This window comes from Megalobrama amblycephala, linkage group LG16 (assembly GCF_018812025.1).
Source record: "Megalobrama amblycephala isolate DHTTF-2021 linkage group LG16, ASM1881202v1, whole genome shotgun sequence".
In the NCBI taxonomy this organism is placed as follows: domain Eukaryota; kingdom Metazoa; phylum Chordata; class Actinopteri; order Cypriniformes; family Xenocyprididae; genus Megalobrama; species Megalobrama amblycephala.
Window position 1 is genome coordinate 33,184,113 of NC_063059.1, and position 20,791 is coordinate 33,204,903.

At 36.2% G+C, this 20,791-nt stretch overlaps 1 long non-coding RNA gene across 1 annotated transcript; it reads right to left on the reverse strand.

Moving 5' to 3' along the window:
- Nucleotides 1-1,535: 1,535 nt before the first annotated feature.
- LOC125249750 lies at nucleotides 1,536-20,726 on the reverse strand. The gene is made up of 5 exons (XR_007180625.1): nucleotides 20,668-20,726; nucleotides 15,981-16,102; nucleotides 4,414-4,497; nucleotides 2,462-2,593; nucleotides 1,536-1,790 (listed from the first exon to the last, which is right to left on the reverse strand). It is a non-coding gene; the product is annotated as an uncharacterized LOC125249750 (long non-coding RNA).
- Nucleotides 20,727-20,791: the final 65 nt, after the last annotated feature.

Genomic DNA, 20,791 nt, shown 5'->3' on the forward strand with positions numbered 1-20,791 from the left:
ACCAAGAAAAGCAAAGGGAGAGTTCAGGATGTTCACTGAATAACTCTTAAAGGGATAGTTCACCCAAAAATGTACCTGTATGAATTTCTTTCTTCTGCTAAACACAAAAGAAGATATTTTGAAGAATGTCACAAACCAAACAGTTGATGGGCCCCATTGACTTCCATAGTATTTTTTTTTTTCCCCATACTATGGAAGTCAATGGTATGGAAGCTTGTTTGCACCACTAAGTAAAAAAGCTAATTGTGACTTTTTATCTCACAACTCTGACTTTTTTTCTTTTTTTTTTCACACTATTGCGAGTTTATATCTCACAATTCTGAATTTTTGCGCGAATTGCGTGATATAAAGTCGTGAATTGCGAGATATAAAAAGTATGACTTTTTATATATTAAATACTGACTTTTTTTCTCAGAATTACAAGTTTATATCTCACAATTGCAAGAAATAAAGAATTTTCTTCGCAATTGCGAGTTTATATCTCACAATTCTGACTTCTTTTCTTTTCATATCTCGCAATTGCGAGGAAAAATATTTATTTCTCGCAATTGTGAGTTTATAACATGCAATTGTGAGTTTACAACGTGCAATTGCGAGTTTATATCTCTCAATTCTGACTTTATTTCTCACAATTGTGTTTATACCGTATCTCACAATTCTGACATTATAACTCTCAATTGCGAGTTTATATCTCACAATTCTGAGAAAAGAAGTCAGAATTACTAGATAAAAAGTCACAATTATCTTTTTTATTTTTTATTCAGTGGCGGAAACCAGCTTCCATACAATGGGGCCCATCAAAAGACCATCAAAATAATGCACATTCCAGTAAATTTACCAGCACAAACCTTAGTAAATCACCTTGCGCGATTCATTTAAATACTCTCTTCCCATAAATTTTGCTTCTGAAAGAGAAAAACCAACAAATGCATATGCAATAAGGTCAGCTGCAAAAATAACCAAAAAAAAAATAAATGCCCCTTTTTCAGTGCTACTTTTTTTATAGGATGTCTTTAGTAAATCCTGACAGTATTTTTTAAAGCCAAAAGAGGGTTTGCCCTGGTGCAAGCTGTTAGTAAATATGGCCCAAATTTCAGTCTGTTTCACACACAAAACTATAGTATCATATGAGTAATAACATAATAATGTACAGTTTATCACACCAATTGGATCACTTTTATGTTGCTTCTGCATCATTTGCATGAAAAAGAGAGAAAGTTATTAAAAACTTTTACATGAAAATAGAAACAGTCAAACCGGTTTGGAATGAAAACGTTTAATTTTGGAGTGAACTAATCCTATAAAGATTATTGACAGATTTGAATAAACTATTGCAAAATCCATTACTGTAGTCAAATGTAACGCTGTGTGATTTCTGACACATGGCTGTAGGGCAGCTTCACTTGGCAAATGACCCACATGCGAGGTGCAGTCCCCTAAATCTGGTTTAATCTCGCCTGAGCCGCACTTGCACAGCACGCCTACTTAATGGCAGACAAATTTACACACTGTAACCCGACTCCCTCCCTCCCCAGTCTAAGTATGTTCTTTACTTCTACATTACACCAGCTGAATATGTGTTTAAAATTAAAACTCTATGTTTAATGGAATGCTTCTATTGCACAATGCACAGCTAAAAGAACCGTTCAGAAGAAAGTTTTAATTTTGTCAAAATGTACTTCATAAATGGTGACTGCCAAGTTGTGAAAATAGCTAAAAAAAAAGTGGTCTATAACATGTGCACTTTATTCCAAATCTTCTCAAGCTGTAGCTTTGTGTGAGTAAAAGACCTAAAGGGAGGGAGAGAGAGAGAGAGAGAAAAAAAAGAATCCATATAAGGGTTGTTTCATGTTGTTTTAATTTTCTGTCCTCTCCTGTAGTGTTTTAATGCCTATCACATGTCTCCAGACCTTTATAGTCCATCTGCTATAAAGTCAATGTTTAGGTGGGTTAGTTTTTCCAGTTTTTGTCTGGTTCATGTTTTATTAACTTTAGAAAAGCTGACACATGCAGATAAGCAACTGCCAAATCTTAACATGATGACTCTTTTATTAATAAATAGATAAAATCACATCCTTGTTGTATATTATTCTTCTAGTTTTTTATTAGTGACCAAAGTACAAGGTCCATTACAGAAAGAAACATAATCATTTTTTGTTTGGTTGGCTCATAAGAAATTTTTTTGATATATATATTTACAAAATACTATTTAAAAATATAAAATAAATTGTGTCTTGCTTAAATACCACAGCATTTCGATACACTGCGTAAGTAAGTACTCAAAAACCCCTGATAAATTTTGTTGATTATAAGGTCTGCCATTATCCCACACAGTCGCCAGTGTCTCACCCTACTGCTGATAAAAATAGCCTTTGGCTATAACAGTATGTTTTACACCCTCACTTATCTTCCTCTTTCTCCCGCTTTCTCAGTTTTACTGCTGCCTGTCAGGATAAATTACCTTATGAAGGACACATTTCTCACTTTGTTGTTTTCAGAGATCTTCTGCTAAATCCTAACAGTTCTGACATTTGTGGTGGAGAGCGGTGGTTCTCTGGAGGGTCACAACCCAAAAATGGCTCACAGGTCTGTTCTGATAGAGACAGCAAGGAAAAGACAATGTTTAATGCAAATAATATCATGCAACTTATGATATAAGTAAGCAATAAGGTACTCGAGGCTGTGCTGTATCATGAATAAGTCACAGCTGAAGGGTGTTGTTAGGCACGACGCGAAGTGCCTGCAACCCCTTCAGCCGTGACTTATTTATGATACAGCACTAGCCTCGAGTACCTGATTGATTTTATGAAACGGTTACCACACAATACAAATATTAAAGCCAAAAATATGTATCAATGCAACTTTAATGAAGTAAACTTTTTCTAAAAGTCTTCCTTCCGCCGAAAAAAATAGTCCCTGACCGTGAACAGCAACAGAAGTTACAATATTACGCCATTAGATGGCGGCAAAGACTGTCTTTATGAGTGTGTCAGTCAGTACCGAAGACTTTTACAATTGAAAAGACTGAATTGTTGTGAACATGGTACGAGACGCAACTGACAAATGCTTTGACTAGCACTGTCAGTCACGGGAAAACCCCTTAACTGTTAAAAGGACAAGATAATACATCGGACATTTAAACAGATTTTTTATTATGAACATAGGACTGACCTGAAGGAAAATGCTAAATCTGAATGCAGGTAATAAACTCTCTCACTCGATCTCTTTCTCACAATACTATTCTACATAAAACAGTACGCTTCAATAAACAATATTGAGAACAAACAGTTTATGTTGTTAAGAGTGGTTGCTAAGGGTGTTGTGTAGTGATACACAGAAGCGTTGGGTGAAGCGATCATAGCCGTGTTTTATCGTGAATAAAACACAGCTATGGACCAATCATAATCAAGGACAGGAAATAACCATTTTATAAGTGTGCATAAATAGGCTTTTCAACCTTTAAAAGGATGGAGAAAATGCTTTTCATATCTATTCCAAAGAAACTCAATTGTATTTTGGTGCAGATTTACTTGGTATATGGCTAATACTACTAATAATACTAATAATTATAATAAACAATAATGATAACCAATTTTGGTTCTGTGTTCAGTTACCACTCAATGCAAAATAGCAGAACCCCTTGAAAACGATTGCATTTGTGCACGTGCATGCAAAAGCGTGACCAACAAGAAAAATCAATATCAAGCACTGGAAATAATCCATAACATATAATACGTTCTTCCTTTTCTGACAGTAAATATTATCCACACACTTAATGAATTCAGCAAACACAACTAAGAAAAATACCTATTTCTATGCATCATTAGAGGTTGCACAGGCCAGATTGTTCGAAATTCCCTGCATTCATGCTCAACATGCATGAAGGAATGTCACTGGTATAATAGATATTGAATAATATACAGCGGTTACAAAAGCATTTGTCTCATTTAATATACATTTTATTGCATTACATACAAAATGACACCTGCAAACAAATATAGATCTTTTCTCAGAACTAATGTCACCATGTTCACTATGTTATACTAATACTAACATTCATAATTTTTAAGTGTACATTAAATGCCCAAAATCTTTCTGGTGGCCACTATAGATGCAATCCACACAAATGCGCATAATACACAATTGTCTGTTTCACACATACTGTACAGAGGGATATCCAGGCTGGAAATGTCTCTCATGACCCCAGAGAGATGCCAAACCAGTGTACTAATATGGGAAGTTAACAAATGCCAGAAAGCTCACTTGAGCACATTCAGTTTTGAGAGCTGAAACGTGGTTGAAGGAAACGCTCTCCTCCCGGAGGAAGTCTTACAGGAACATACAGTTTTTTGCTCTCTGTTAAGGGTAGGCAAAAAAAACAGCCATTTGATTGGATGAGAAAAATACACCCACCTCTCATTCCTCCCTCAGTAATATGATATCATATTTCAGCATATTTGTACAGAATGTAGTTTTCACATTTTTGCCATTTCATTTCTGGGAAAAAAAAGAAAATGGAAGAGAAATTACAGGTGAAGTATGTATAGGCAAGCTATTCCTGAAAACGCTCCAGCTGGACTCCAACAAATAAATGTGAAGAATTCAAATCCCATGTCTGATGACTTGGAGAAAGATATTGCATTACTCAGACTAAGTTACAATTATGTGACTTCCTTCAAAGCACTATAAATAAAAGAGTATTGGATGATGGCTATAATAAAGCAAGAATGCAGGTTCTTTGACCTGTTATTGTAATATAATAATACATACTTTATAGTTTATTGACAACCTCAACAGTAAGATTTATTTCAATTAAGTTGACTCAAATTCTGATTTTTTTTTTTTTTTTCAGCATTTACTCACCCTCATGTTGAATTATTTTCTAACATGAAATAAAAGTAGTTTTGAAGAAAATTCAGGCTGCTTTTTTCCAAACAATAAAAACAGACAGTGACAAGTTGTTCCATGGTGTATATATATACACACATATCTGCTGCAACTCAAATCTCAATAGCGTTTCACATACACCAATCAGGCATAACATTATGACCACATTCCTAATATTGTGTTGTTCCCCCTTTTGCTGCCAAAACAGCCTTGACCCGTCGAGGCATGGACTCTACTAGACCCCTGAAGGTGTGCTGTGGTATCTGCACCAAGATGTTAGCAGCAAATCCGTTAAGTCCTGTAAATTGCGAGGTGGGGCTTTCATGGTTCGGACTTGTTTGTTCAGCACATCCCACAGATGCTCAATTGGATTGAGATCTGGGGAATTTGGAGGCCAAGTTAACACCTCAAACTCGTTGTTGTGCTCCTCAAACCATTCCTGAGCCATTTTTGCTTTGTGGCAGGACGCATTATCCTGCTGAAAGAGGCCAAAGCCAACAATGCTGAGGTAGGTGGTACTTGTCAAAGTAACATCCACATGGATGGCTGGACCCAAGGTTTCCCAGCAGGACATTGCCCAAAGTATCACACTGCCTCCGCCGGCTTGCCTTCTTCCCATAGTGCATCCTGGTGCCATGTGTTCCCCATGTAAGCGATGCACATGCACCCGGCCATCCATGTGATGTAAAAGAAAGCATGATTCATCAGACCAGGCCACCTTCTTCCATTGCTCTGTGGTCCAGTTCTGATACTCACATGCCCACTGTTGGCCCTGACTGGTCTACGGCTATGCAGCCCCATATGCAACAAACTGCGCTGCACTGTGTATTCTGAGACCTTTCTATCAGAACCAGCATTAACTTCTCGAGCAATTTGAGCTACTGTAGCTCGTCTGTTGGATTGGAGCACACGGGCCAGCCTTCGCTCCCCACGTGCATCAATGAGCCTTGGCCGTCCATGACCCTGTCGCCGGTTCACCACTGTTCCTTCCTTGGACCACTTTTGATAGATACTGACCACTGCAGACCGGGAACACCCCACAAGAGCTGCAGTTTTGGAGATGCTCTGACCCAGTCGTCTAGCCATCACAATTCGGCCCTTGTCAAACTCACTCAAATCCTTACGCTTGCCCATTTTTCCTGCTTCTAACACAACAACTTTGAGGACAAAATGTTCACTTGCAGCAATAATTTTGTCCTCGGAGGCAGCCATGGTCTGTCTGAAAACTCCAATACTTGATTCTGATTGGCTGGAGGGTGTGCAATAAAACCGCTTAATGCACAGGTAGTTCCAAGTCAGTTTAGTCACCGCTCTATATCATTGCGATGAAGCACACATAGGCTGTGTCCAAAATCGCATACTCTATTGAATAGGTACTTTTTTTAATACTTTTGAGGTTACGCCCTTTGAAAATGAGTGTTTTAGGCCATTCAATATGAGCAACTTAACATTTCAAAACAGAACAAACAAAGAACTCACAATTTTAAGTCTGGTCATGTGCTGACATGATGGGCAGCAACAAAAAATGTACCCAAGAGTTAATCTGCAACCATCAACACCCTAGTAATTACAATATTTTTTTCAACATGAATTTGTTATAATACAATGCACAACAGACTTGTCTACATACGATCTAAAACCACACCTTCTGAGCAGTTGTTCGAACGTGCATTAAAATCAGTTTGTTTGAAATTAGATTGTTTTCAAAAATTCATTTATTAAAAAAGGGCTGTGGAAATAGTTACTAAAACATTTCGAGTTGAGTCACCTTGAACCTTTTTACAGTGTATGATGGCACAATATAACTTTATTTATTTTTTAATGTTTTTTTGTGATTTCATCTTATATCTATTGCAAATAAAAAAACTTTCAATGTAGAAAACTAAAGTGTATAACCGCTTCAGATGGTATGTTGTAAAATACATGAAGTCATGTGTTCAGTACCCATTCAGCTGACTGCAGACCAGCTGCATGACATAAACATATCAATGACGCACGCAAAGCGTGCATAAAAAGAAACACACATTGCTCACTTTCTGTCAGCCATGTGCACTTCTAAACACTCAGCCATCAATCACAGTATATGCCTCTCACCTCATGGTAGTTTACACAACCTATTGTCATGAGACAGTGAATGAAAATAACCTGCCTGCTGTGAAGTAACATCTGACCATCTCTCATAAGGGGTATGACTGAGTGTGGTGTGTTTATGTCTATTTTGACTTCTGAGATTTTGTCACCAACAGTCCCTGCATTATAACAAATTGTGAGGTTGAATACATTTTTAAATTTTAGCAGGTGGGAGTGTGGAAAGAAGTCCAGGCTAACATGAAATGTTAGCTGAAATGTTAGTATTTTTAGCATAACAGTTAAAGGGATGGTTCACCCAAAAACTAAAATTATCCCATGATTTACTCACCCTCAAGCCATCCTAGATGTATATGACTGTCTTCTTTCAGACGAACACAATCAGAGATATATTTAAAAATATCCTTAGTCCTCCAAGGTTTATAATGGTTGTGAATGGAGGGCCGCTTTTGAAGACAAAAATAATGCACTGATCCATATAAAAAAAAGTAGTCCATACGACTCCAGGGGGTTAATAAAGGCCTTCTGAAGCGAAGTGATGCGTTTTTGTAAGAAAAATATCCATATTTAAAACTTTATAAATTCAAACACAGGATGCTGTAGTATTGTAAGCTTAGACGCCTTTCACGGTTCAAACAAATACGGCTGTGCAACAAATTTAAGCTCATCTTCTCTTATATCGAAACCCTTCGACATTTCTCTTTAAAAATTATCGTTTTAGACTTATAATCCATGACCGGTTTTGTTTTGCTCTATCCTCTGCACCTCCACGTTCGTCATTACGTTGTGCGGCAGGTCAAAGGATACTCTTGTGCCATTCTGTGTACGGTCATCGCTTCGCTTCAGAAGGCCTTTATTAACCCCCTGGAGTCATATGGATTACTTCTTTTTAATGGATGGATGCATTATTTTTGTCTCCAAAATGCGGCCCTCCATTCACAACCATTATAAACCTTGGAGGACAAAGGATATTTTTAAATATATCTCTGATTGTATTCGTCTGACAGAAGATAGTCATATACACCTAGGATGGCTTGAGGGTGAGTAAATCATGGGATAATTTTCATTTTTTGGTTGAACCATCCCTTTAAATGTTAGCTTGAAATGTTAGCATTTTTAGCGTGAAAGCTAAAAATCCACAATAACACACACACACACACATCCTGCTTCTGGACAGCTAATTATAACGGCATAAATCAGAATATCCTCTATAATTGAATTCCAAAGCTCATAGGAAACATTCCACTAGATCCCAAAATTCCATTCTTTTCCACGTTTATAGATTCTTGAACATCCACTGTCTTTCCCTCCCCCTCTTTTCATCACCAAAGATATGCATTACAGCTTATGTCTTCTCACTCTGCTTAGACCACTGGAATGTGACGAGATCAATAAAGTGTCATTGTTTGGCTTTTAGCTTGAATGGTTTTGCTGCACCCTATGCTGTATTTCCAGCAGTGTCAGAATTCCCATAGTCTCTCATGCTTGTCCAAGACTTTAACAATCAACTAACCGAATCAATGAAATGGTTAAGTTTATACATTTTAAGTATATTTGATAGAAACTCAAAACAGGCTAGCCACTGTAATACCTGCTGTTGTGAGCTGCTCTTATGGCACCCCCTTGCAGAGTCAGGTTGCCATAACTACTGGCTGTCACCATAGTGACCTGTTTCCATGAACCTCTTATAGTCCTGAAGTTACCATAGTGTGATGTCAACATATACTGCTAGACAGTGTTTGGAAAAAAAGTAAACTGCACTTATTACTATATGAAAAAAAGCAATCCAGCAAACAACCTGAGGTTAGACATTAATTTATGTGAGGGATGTTACAAATCAATATAGTTATAATTTAAAAAAAATAACTACATATTAACACACAATTACTTACTTACTTACTCAGTTCATGTCCCTCATTATTTATTTACACAGTACCATGCATGGATAGTGGCAATGCTTAAAATATCATTCTATATGCCTATATTTCTATAGTATACACCATACTGTGATGTGTGACATTTACACATCACATATATATATATATTTACACACAGAGATGCACACACACACACACACACACACACACACACACACACACACACACACACACACGTTACTACTAGCCCTGAATTTTATTGTTATTTTTTATTTTTTATTCAATTTTGAGTAAAAATGTCAAACCTTCGGCAGACAAATCAAATAATCTGTTAAGAAAATAGTAAAAGAAAATAATTTTTAAAAATATATGTAAATTAATAACAAAAAGTACTTACAAAGTACTGAAGAACATGCTCTTCCATAACTGTATAAATATATATTTTAATCCCTAATATGTTTAACATGAACATTTCTTTCTAAAGTGATACTAAATGTCCCAAGCATACAAGTTTCAGAATTATTTTGAAAAATAATTATATAATTATAATAATTATGTAATTATGTAATTACATAAAAATTACAGGGGTTGGACAATGAAACTGAAACACTGGCATGGGGGTGGATCAGTGATTTTGGTTTGGGCTGAAATATAATGGCATTCCCTACTGAGTTTGATGAGTTTCACTGGCAAGAACTACCGATCCATTCTGGAGGACTGTGTGCACCTAATGGTTCAAATATTGTACCCTGAAGGGGGTGCCGTGTATCAGCATGATAATGCACCAATACACAGAGCAAGACTTGTGACGGAATGGTTTAATGAACATGAAAGTGAAGTTGAACATCTCCCATGGCCTGCACAGCCACCAGATCTAAATATTTTTTGGGGGGGGTTGAATCAGGTCTCCTTTAGGACCCCAGGCGGTAATGCCTGATCAAAAGTTATCACAATGTCTTGACTAATTAACAACATGCTTGAAATGTGTATTGCAACTGGAAACAACCATGACTAAAAAATAACAAATATATATATACACACACAGTACAGACCAAAAGTTTGGAACCACTAAGATTTTTAATGTTTTTAAAAGAAGTTTCGTCTGCTCACCAAGGCTACATTTATTTAATTAAAAATACAGTAAAAAAAACAGTAATATTGTGAAATATTATTACAATTTAAAATAACTGTGTACTATTTAAATATATTTGACAAAGTAATTTATTCCTGTGATGCAAAGCTGAATTTTCAGCATCGTTACTCCAGTCTTCAGTGTCACATGATCCTTCAGAAATCATTCTAATATGCCGATTTGCTGCTCAATAAACATTTATGATTATTTTCAATGTTGAAAACAGTTGTGTACTTTTTTTTTTCAGGATTCCTTGATGAATAGAAAGTTCAAAAGAACAGCATTTATCTGAAATACAAAGCTTCTGTAGCATTATACACTACCGTTCAAAACTTTGGGGTCAGTAAGAATTTTTATTTTTATTTTTTTGAAAAGAAATTAAAGAAATGAATACTTTTATTCAGCAAGGATGCATTAAATCAATCAAAAGTGGCAGTAAAGACATTTATAATGTTACAAAAGATTAGATTTCAGATAAACACTGTTCTTTTGAACTTTCTATTCATCAAATAATCCTGAAAAAAATATTGTACACAAATATTTTGTACAATTGTACACATTAAATGTTTCTTGAGCAGCAGATCAGCATATTAGAATGATTTCTGAAGGATCATGTGACACTGAAGACTGGAGTAACGATGCTGAAAATTCAGCTTTGCATCACAGGAATAAATTACTTTGTCAAATATATTCAAATAGAAAACAGTTATTTTAAATTGTAACAATATTTCACAATATTACTGTTTTTTACTGTATTTTTAATTAAATAAATGAGCCTTGGTGAGCAGACGAAACTTCTTTTAAAAACATTAAAAATCTTAGTGGTTCCAAACTTTTGGACTGTACTGTATATATATATATATATATATATACACACACGGATAAAGATTGTTGCAACATACTATATTCTGTAAAGGAAATTTAATATTAATTTTACACAATAATAGCAATGTGGTACAGTATATAATAATACTATAATAATTTTTTAATAAATTGATTAAAATTGGGAACTATATCGGAAGCAAAAAACATGTAATTTAATATAAGCTATGCTAGCAGGATAATTGGGTATACGTATGCTATGCTAGAACATTAACTAAAAAACAGTAGGAACGAGAAATACTTGATTTCAGAACATATAGCTTCAGTTATATACTATGAACCATTTAAATGAAAAGACATTAATGGTCATTATAATGAATTTTAAACAATATAAATCATAACGTGCAGGAATTATAATCAGGTGCTAAAAATAAAAAAGTTTGTTGAACCAATGGGACCACTCGAGGTCTGAAAGGAGACCTGATTCCAAAGGGACTTGATTTCTCACCACACCAGTATCACGAGAAATCGAGTCCTCCTCAGGAATCGGGTCTCCTTTCGGTAAGACAACTGCCTGATCACAAGTGTGCAATGTTTTTTTAGACTGTCAGGTAAACAACACACAGCAGCGTTACGTCAGGCTCAAATTCGCCTGGCAGTGAAGGCTCTGGCTCCAGAACGTGAACCATTCTGGTAGAAAAGGGGTAATAGTGACCTGGCCTCTGTTCTGGAAAAGGAATGGCTCAAAATCCCTCTGGCCACTGTGAGGGACTTGTATCTGTTATTTCCAAGATAAATTGATGCTGTATTGGCTGCAAAAGGAGGCCCTACACCATACTAATAAATTATTGTTGGTGTTTCAGTTTAATTGTCCAACCTTGAACTTAAATCACTTCCAAACACTTAAAAGTAATGAAGAACATAAATGGACAGTGTATATTAATCAACATTTAAATAGATACCCAAGTTAGCCCAAAGGCTACTTTTCATTGGCAGTCTCTTTGCCTGATATTATTAGGCACTGATATGTTTGACACTACTTTCTAATGTGTCACTAATTTCCCTAAACATTCAAGTTTGTGTAGTTCTGTGGCCTGATTTCTGCCTATACTAAGCCTGAGCTTTAAGGTCATGGGAACAGTATGAAATACCATGTGCATTAGAATGTTATGTCTATAATGCAGCGACTAAAACAGCTAATACTGCAGTTAATAAAGTCAAAAGCTAATAAAAACATTAACTCAGGAAGACGCTCCAATTTCATTTGTTGTATATCTTGTGTATCCCTGCGGATAAGCTGTGAAATGAAGAGTTCTGATGCTTACGTTCCCAAGAAATCCACAGGTGGTCAAGCATTGACCTTGCTAGACTACGGAGACAAACGTCTGGCTTTTGTAAAACCTGCCAAGTCATTATTGAGTTTGTGAAGAGAGTGAAATAGCTGCAGGAGCATCAGTGCAACAATTTAGCCTCCTACTGCTTTGATTAAATTTCCAAAGAACGGTTCGATTACTGACCTTTCCGTTGACTGACGATCATGTCTTTGACACTGTCGGACTTTAAACTTTGTAGCATCTGTAATTGTTTTGGCACATTTTAAATGTTTCCCGGACCACTAGCTTAGCAAACATTGCCAGCTAACTCTCTGCTAATGATGGATTGATGACAGGCTGATCTACTGTTTACTATTTGCCATTGTTGTTCTAATCTGACAACAGATCAAGATCTTTATGTGGCTCATGGAAATCACAGCACTAAGATTAGTTATAATAAAAATACATGTCCTAGAGGATAACTGCACCCCCCTTCTCCACCCCAGAAAACAATAACAAAGATATAAGTAGCAAAGTGTGATGGTATCGCTTTCTCTCCTGCTCTGGCTCGGTCCTGGGACCACATAGCACCTTAATCCCCTTATTCAAGGCGCCAAGTCGGATGTGACTGCCACTGTTCTACTCTAGCATGTGGCCCAGTTCACGGCACTAATCCTACTCTAATACTAACACAGCTGATGTACTGTACTCTACTGTATAAAGGCCCGTAGCCGCTCTCTTTCAGTTTCACACACATAAACTTCAATGTAGTACCATTGATTATTCAATCAGAACTCCACTGGAGGCAACCGCTCACCATCAAGTCAATTACAGCATGTCACACTAAAGCCCTGGGTATGCTTCGGTTTTTTTTTATTTGTTGAATGCACAGACTCGCAAAGTATACTTCATTTGACTCGTACACATACACAGGTGTTCAACGCATGCACAGTTTTGAGCAATCTCTCGCCGTGAGTTACAACCAGGTAAACATCTTTGTATTCTTTCATGCTTATTCAAATGAATGAGTTATTCAAATGAAGGTACTTTCTAACCTCTATATAGGCCTCCATTACTGCTGTAGCTTTTATGTGTTCCAGTGTGTTCTGTTTATGCAGTTTTTCTTTGACTACCTTGTGAATCGACGCCCCCAGGGAACGGTTGCCACCTTGTGAATAAACTAATTGCTGCAAGAAAAAATTAAATGCGCATGCGAGACCTGCGCGTACTAGCATGCGCGGTTACAGTGCCCATACAGTACGCGCACGCTCTTCTGATGGCGAAATTCGTGTCACGCGCACTGTATGCTGACCCTTTCGTATGCTTAAAAAGTGAAGTATACTTTGGGCTTTAGTGATCGAAATCTGCAAATTTTGTGTCAGTTAATGAAAATTTGTCAATGATGAATAAGAGTGTCCACAGTTAAAAAAAGAACTAAAATGTGCCAAAGTATTTTTTGTATTCATGCAGTTTACGTTTATTGGCTCAGTTATATGGTGTAACCAATTTTCCTTACACTGTTAGCCCGGATAAGTTGAATTTACTTGTGAACTTAATAATTCGAGTTCATTTAACTTAAAATGTTTTGTAATATTAATGACTTTGTAGTTATTACATATAATATATTTAAGTTCAATGTACTAAGCAAGTTAATTCATATCAACTTCTATTTTACTACAAAATTAAGAAAAAAAGCAAATAAAAGGTACATTCATTCATTTACACGTCCAACAACAGCTCCCTGAGTGAAAAAGAAACAATAGACGGGCAACGACGAAATAACGCACGTCGAACTCGCCGATCAGGGGTTCATGCACAGTGATGCCCACCGCACGCGAGAGAGAACACTAGCTAACCGAAGAAAAAAGTTATGTCATTTAAAAGTGCTAAAGAGGATGTTTTGTTTTATACATTTTTGCAATATTACTTGAAAATGTCTTTACTAACTGATAAAAGACTATTTATTAGGTGCACTGAAAGGAATAATATTAATATACATCATCTGTGCACGAGGTAGGGCCTTAAAAACATCAGCCAATTGTTTACGCGATCATCGCGTAAACGATTGGCCCTCCGGTTTGTCAATCACTGCCGTGACGTTCCTTGAACAGCTCCTTGAATTCACACACACCACAACAAAATGGCGTCATTACCTGCCGCAAACCAGTGTGTAAGAGGCGTGGTCAGGAGAAAAACTTAATAATTTAAGTACATTTAACTTAAATTTATTAACACATTCAAATTACCTCCACAAATTAGTAGAATATACTTACTTTTATAAGTAATGCAATCAAACTTAAATATTTTAAGTATATTGTAATTATATGTTTAAGTAAATATAAAATCCGGGCTAAGACTTTGAATACATGTGTACATAATCGTTATTTTTAAAAGTTTTAAAAAATAGAATATATTATATTTTATATATATATATATATATATATATATATATATACACTTTACAGTAAAGGGTTTTGTATCAATTATGAAAAAGTAATTCATAAATATAATTGTTTTTGGCACCAAATGACATACTAACAAACTAACTTTCAATAACTAATTATTTGGTATTTCAAAAGACTTACCTTGACACACAGTCATGAACAAAAAACAAACAAACAAACAGAAAAAAAAATATCATAGAGAGGACTCAATCATATAAATTTCAGTTTTTTTTTTTTTCTGCATGTTGGTGGACCCATATGGCTTGGATTTCGAAAACAAATTTTATTTTAATAGTAAAAAGTGGGTTTGTTTTTGTAATAATAATAAATACCAAGCCAAACTTAAGGTATTTTAATGAGGATGTTTTTCACTTGTGACATTATACTATATTATACTATACTACAATATATAAAAATATAACAACCCCCCCCCCCCCCCCCCATACTATGGAAGTCAATGGGGCTCGTCAACTGTTTGGTTTCCCATATTCCTTAAAATAATTACTTATTTTGAGTTAGCAGAAGAAAGAAATTCATACAGGTTCGGAAAAACTTGAGGGTGAGTAAATGACTAGAATTTTAATTTCTGGGTGAACTATCCTGTTAAACTATCCCTTTAACAGAAAGTGCATAGAAATCACAGGCGAAGGTGAAATGTATCCTGCAGAATATGCCTTATTAATAGGAAAATGCAAAAGTGGGCCAAAAGTGAACAATGTCATGTTCTTTTTATTATACAGAGTGGGAAAATGGGTAATGACTAGATGGTTTTATTTCAAAGATGTAGGAAGAGAGGAACAGAGGAATGTTAGCATGTAGGAAGCGTTACAGTCAGAGGGTCATAGTGGGGGTCAGTCTGTCTAAGCCTCCAATGTGAGAGTCGCTGGGGGAGAAGGTGCTTAACTGCTCCGTCCCATGAGAACATGAACTCAGGGAACCTTCCATAAAAACCCACAGAGAATATGAAACTGAACAAAATATCGCTGTCTGAGCCCCTGTCTTTTATGTGCGTAATTCTCTGTGGTCTTTAAGCTCTGAGAATAAAGACCCCCAGTCTAAAAGAATGAGAAAAGACTGATGTTTTACACACATACACACACACAACTAGGTTCACACAAAAGGTTGCAAGGTTTGGCGTAATCCCATTAGACCCTGCTTGCAACAGCCATTTCTTCTGATGAAATAAAAGCTTTTCAAGCATATAATTTGCAAATATTTTGTTATAGTAGATGTTTTACAATGTCAGTTTTTACAAGTGTTTTTACAAGCATTTCACACCACATCTCAGGATAGTCACAAAGGTCTTTGGATGTGTTCATGTGGTGCCATCAGTTAATCAGTGATGTCTGTTTTTTCTCTGGCTCCAGAGAGTTTAGTCACATGGCAATTACGATTCAGGTGATTGGTTCAAAAATACCTGCATCCAGGACTGAGCCCAGGAGCAACGACGGCAGGGAATCCTGCCGAGAAATGCAGAAGATCAATGGGAATGCTAACTGACAGCTCTCTCCAGGTATTATAGATCTCCTTGGGTCCATCCTGTCAAATGAAGCAATAAAACACACCTAAACCTTCTCACCATATGGCAAAACATATTCATCATAACAATATGCAGATGTGGGAATTAGTGCAAAGCAGATGCATTCGTTACAGATTTTAGCTGGCCTGTCCATATGGGTGAGTTTAGGCTCATACTGTGCTGGGTATGTGACCGTGTTGACAACATGTTAAAGTGTCCACTGCTCACTTATTACCAAGATGATCTTCCACTTCACACAACAGCAGCTTCGGGATATTTGGAAAATTATTGGGCTTTAGTTAAGATAAACTTAAAAAAAAAAGAGTCTTATTCCCTATTCAATCCAAGTAGACATGGAGGATGAACTGCTGTAGAGAGCCAGACTTCTGGATTGGGACTTTTAAATAAATGTACATAATTAATCTTAACAAAATATTTAAATGGATTTAGTGGTCTTAGCCAGAAGTGCTGGAATTTGAGAGAGCCTTAATCCAAATACAACAAGCCGAGAGTGCCTTTCTCTTTCAGTCAAAAGGGAGAGGATCGTTCACCCAAAAATGATGGATATTCTTCTGTATAGTAACCACTGACTTCCATTGTATGGACAATAAAACAAAACTTTTCAAAACAAGACTTTTGACAGATATTTTGGGTGAACAGTTTGTGTAAAGATGGGAAAATATGAAATAAAACAGGGAAGTGTGCAAAGTAAACACTTACAAAGAAGATAAAGGAGTAACAATAAGAAGTCTTTTATTATAAACACTCAAAGAGATTTCAAGAGGGGAAAAAGCAAAACCAAATAATCCATAAACAAGAAAATGGCTATATATACACAGGGCAAACAAGAAATCTGAATGAGACACAGGTCAAGCCAAGTCAAGTAATCTTCATTTATATAGCGCTTTTCACAATACATATTGTTTCAAAGCAGCTTCACAGTGAGAATAGGAAAATTCTTATCGAGTGTAAGTTGTTTTTTGATTGAATCACTTCCGTTGTAAAAAATGTTATTACTTTAGGGGCTGCTTAAATGATACCTGTCCTACTGAAAACCTTTAATGCCTTTAATGCATTCTTGCCTTTCATTTACGTGTTTATTCTATAGGTTTGCGTGTTTGAGTGTGTATGTGCGCAGAAGCTTGGTCTTTTTTTAAAAAGTGATATTTGCCAAATTTTATGCCTAATGATGTTTGCCATAGTTACATGAATAACTATGGAAACCGAAACTAAACAGAACAGAGAAACAGGAACTAAAGGAAACAGAACACAATATCAAAATAAAAGTCCACATAACAGATCATGGCTGCATTTAACTCCACTTTTAAGGCCTGTACACACCGGGACGAATATCGCACGCGTTTATCGCCAGCGTTTTTCGAGACGTTTTTTGTGTTCATACCCAAGTGATTTTCACTGGCGATGCGCAGAGTGAACGTGCAAATTCACTCCCTGACAGTATGTGGCGCTTGTGCTTAACGGTAGTGCAAATAAACATATGATATTAATAAAGTTAAAGAAGATAAAAATGCAGATATTAAATGGCATATACATGAGAGATGGTAGTCAGAAACGGTAGTGCAAATAAACATATGATATTAGTAAAGTTAAAGAAGATAAAAATGCAGATATTAAATGGCATATATGAGAGATGGTAGTCAGAAACAGTAGTGCAAATAAACATTTATGAAATAGATATTCTCAACTATATTTCTTGAATGTAAAAGAAAAAAAAAAACAGCAAAAATACAGAAATAATACACATCTATTGGTATGGCCAAGAACTGGCAGAGCACCCAACCAATTTTTTTCAACGGCTCTGAAAAAAACGAACCCGAGGCGTTTTTAAAAAAATGACGCTTTTACGCCTCGCATTTTTCGCGTCGGTGTGCACACTCACATTGGCGGCCGTTGTTTAGTAGTGATGGGCAGATCGAGGCTTCGTGAAACACTGAAGCAGTTGAAGCAAATGTGCCGTAATGATTCGAGGCTTCGAAACGATCTGACACCCGTCTCCACGGTGACCCCTAGTGGTCAGAACAGTGGAAATGCAACAAAACTCAGGCCAAACATGCATTAAAAATACCCTTTAACAAATGTATTGCAAAAGTTTTATTGAAAGTAAAATCAATCAAATGGAATTAACTAATCATCTAATAAGATTAAATATACTGTAGAGTGTCTGTATAATATGTGTTCTTTTATCAATTTTAAAGGCTTGTTTCTTTGTTCCATGGCTCAAGCTAAACAGGCCAATAAGAGATTAATAACCACCATTATTAATTTTAAGTATTCTAATGTATAATTAAAACATCTACAAATGTATAAAACTGATCGGAGATCAGGTAAAACCATAGGGTAAAGCCCTAGACACTTGTTCAATAGTTCTCAGTGAATCTGCATGATTCATGGGCTCACTTTATCATCGGCCTCTATCGGTGAACCACTGAAATTTCGAACTGTTTCGAAACAGTGATGACGTAACGAAGCCTCGTTTACTAAAACCGTGACTTTAGCAGTTTGATACACGCTCCGAATCACTGATTCGAAACAAAAGATTCATGAAGCTTCGGAGCTTCCTTGTAGCTACCTTAAGCTGACTGTTATAGTTTATTGTATTGTTATTTTTGTTTGTGTAATTTTGTATATTTTCTCCAATAGCGCAAGCATACATACAGGCCTCTAGAATGGAATTCATAAGGAAAAAACCTGTATTAGCTCTATAGCAGATTCCAGAGTGGCTTAGGGCGTTGAAGTCGTGGGACTGTGGTGTAGTTTGTTTATAGCCTACCTTTAGCTTTTTACTTCTGGTGACTGCATTTAGGCTGTGAAAATTACCTTGATGGACAAAAAGTGTAAGTATCATAAACTTTTGTTGATCACAGAGCTTGTTTTTGTGATTTATCTAAAAGCCTATGGAAAAATCCAATTGGGTTTTTGTCGAGGGAACCAGTGTGATGCTAACTTCTGAGTTGGCCTACAAATTTACGTCATCCCTCTACCATGTGGTCTATGGATCTTCCTCAAGTGTACATATTGAGTAGACTCGCTCCTCCTCAAAATCAAGGGTCGAGGGTCTGTCCAAATAAACTTCCCTCGCCCACTTGACAAAGTTAAAGGATTAGTCCACTTTTAAATAAACTTTTCCTGATAATTTACTCACCCCCATGTCATCCAAGATGTCCATATCCTTCTTTCTTCAGTCGAAAAGAAATTAAAGTTTTTGATGAAATCATTCCAGGATTTTTTTCCATATAGTGGACTTCAATGGGCACCAAACAGTTGAAGGTCAAAATTAGTTTCACTGCAGCTTCAAATTGTTCTACATGATCCCAGACGAGGAATAAGGGTCTTATCTAGAGAAACCATCACTCATTTTCTAAAAAATTTTTTATACATTTTAACCAGAAATGCTCATCTTGAACTAGCTCTCTTCTTCTTTTCTATTTGAATTCCAGCAGTGTAGACGCTGCTAAGTGTATTACTGCCCTCCACAGGTCAAAGTTTGAACTAATTTTTATATGCAATATGCTAGTTCAATAGTATATAAAAATTAGTTCAAACTTTGGCCTGTGGAGGGCAATAATACACTTAGCAGTGTCTACACTGCCGGAATTCAAAAAGAGAAGAAGAAGAAGAGAGCTAGTTCAAGATGAGCATCACCTTCAACTGTTTGGTGCCCATTGAAGTCCACTATATGGAGAATAATCCTGGAATGTTTTCATCAAAAACTTTAATTTCTTTTCGACTGAAGAAAGAAAGACATGGACATCTTGGATGACATGGGGGAGTAAATTAGCAGGAAAAGTTTATTTAAAAGTGGACTAATCCTTTAAACGCACTTCAAAATGGAGGCAGCGATTCCCCCGAGGGAAAGTACTTGGGTAGGTTCGATAGTCTAAGTCTAAAAGCGGAGTTTAACGCAGCCCATAACCGTGACAGGATAGATATATTTGATGCTGGTTTCTTAATATAATTTAATATATTTCAAAATTTTATTCTTCATATAAACATCCCACTACAATAAATAAACAATACACTTTTAACAGCCATTCATGATTATCAGCTAATGAATAGTTATAAGCACACCTTTCCTATAATGAAATAGTTAGACTTTATTTTAGTTAAAAACAATTTAAAATGACTTACAGTTATTTAATTCAGATTAAAGACTGGCACTATATTGTTATTGATCTCTTTTCCGTATAGCCTTCCTGCCACAAATACCTATAAAATTGATTTTTAAGGTGTTGTTGACATTTTGCACAGATCGGTATGAATGGAATCTGGAATCTGCTGTAGGGCGTTTAAGAAACACTGTGCCTTTCCTCAATAAAAGCAGCAATGCGGTCCAGTAAAACCAGAAGCATTAACAGCATTCTGAAAAAACATAATGTCTGAAGTCTCAGGAAAGGAGAGGACAGTCGACGCTGTAAATAGAGCCTTGGATTCGGTTTAATGCTCAATGACACAGTAGTTTGCTTGAGGGTCCTACTAACCTTTTAATTGCAAAACCACACCCACACAGGCATATTTACAGAAATTAGTTCACTTTCAAATCAAAATTAGCCCATGATTTACTCACCCTCAAGCCATCCTAGGTGTGTACGACTTTCTTCTTTCTGATGAACACAATCAGAGATATATTAATAAATATCCTGATGCATCCGAGCTTTATAATGGCAGTGAGCGATACCAATGAGTATGAG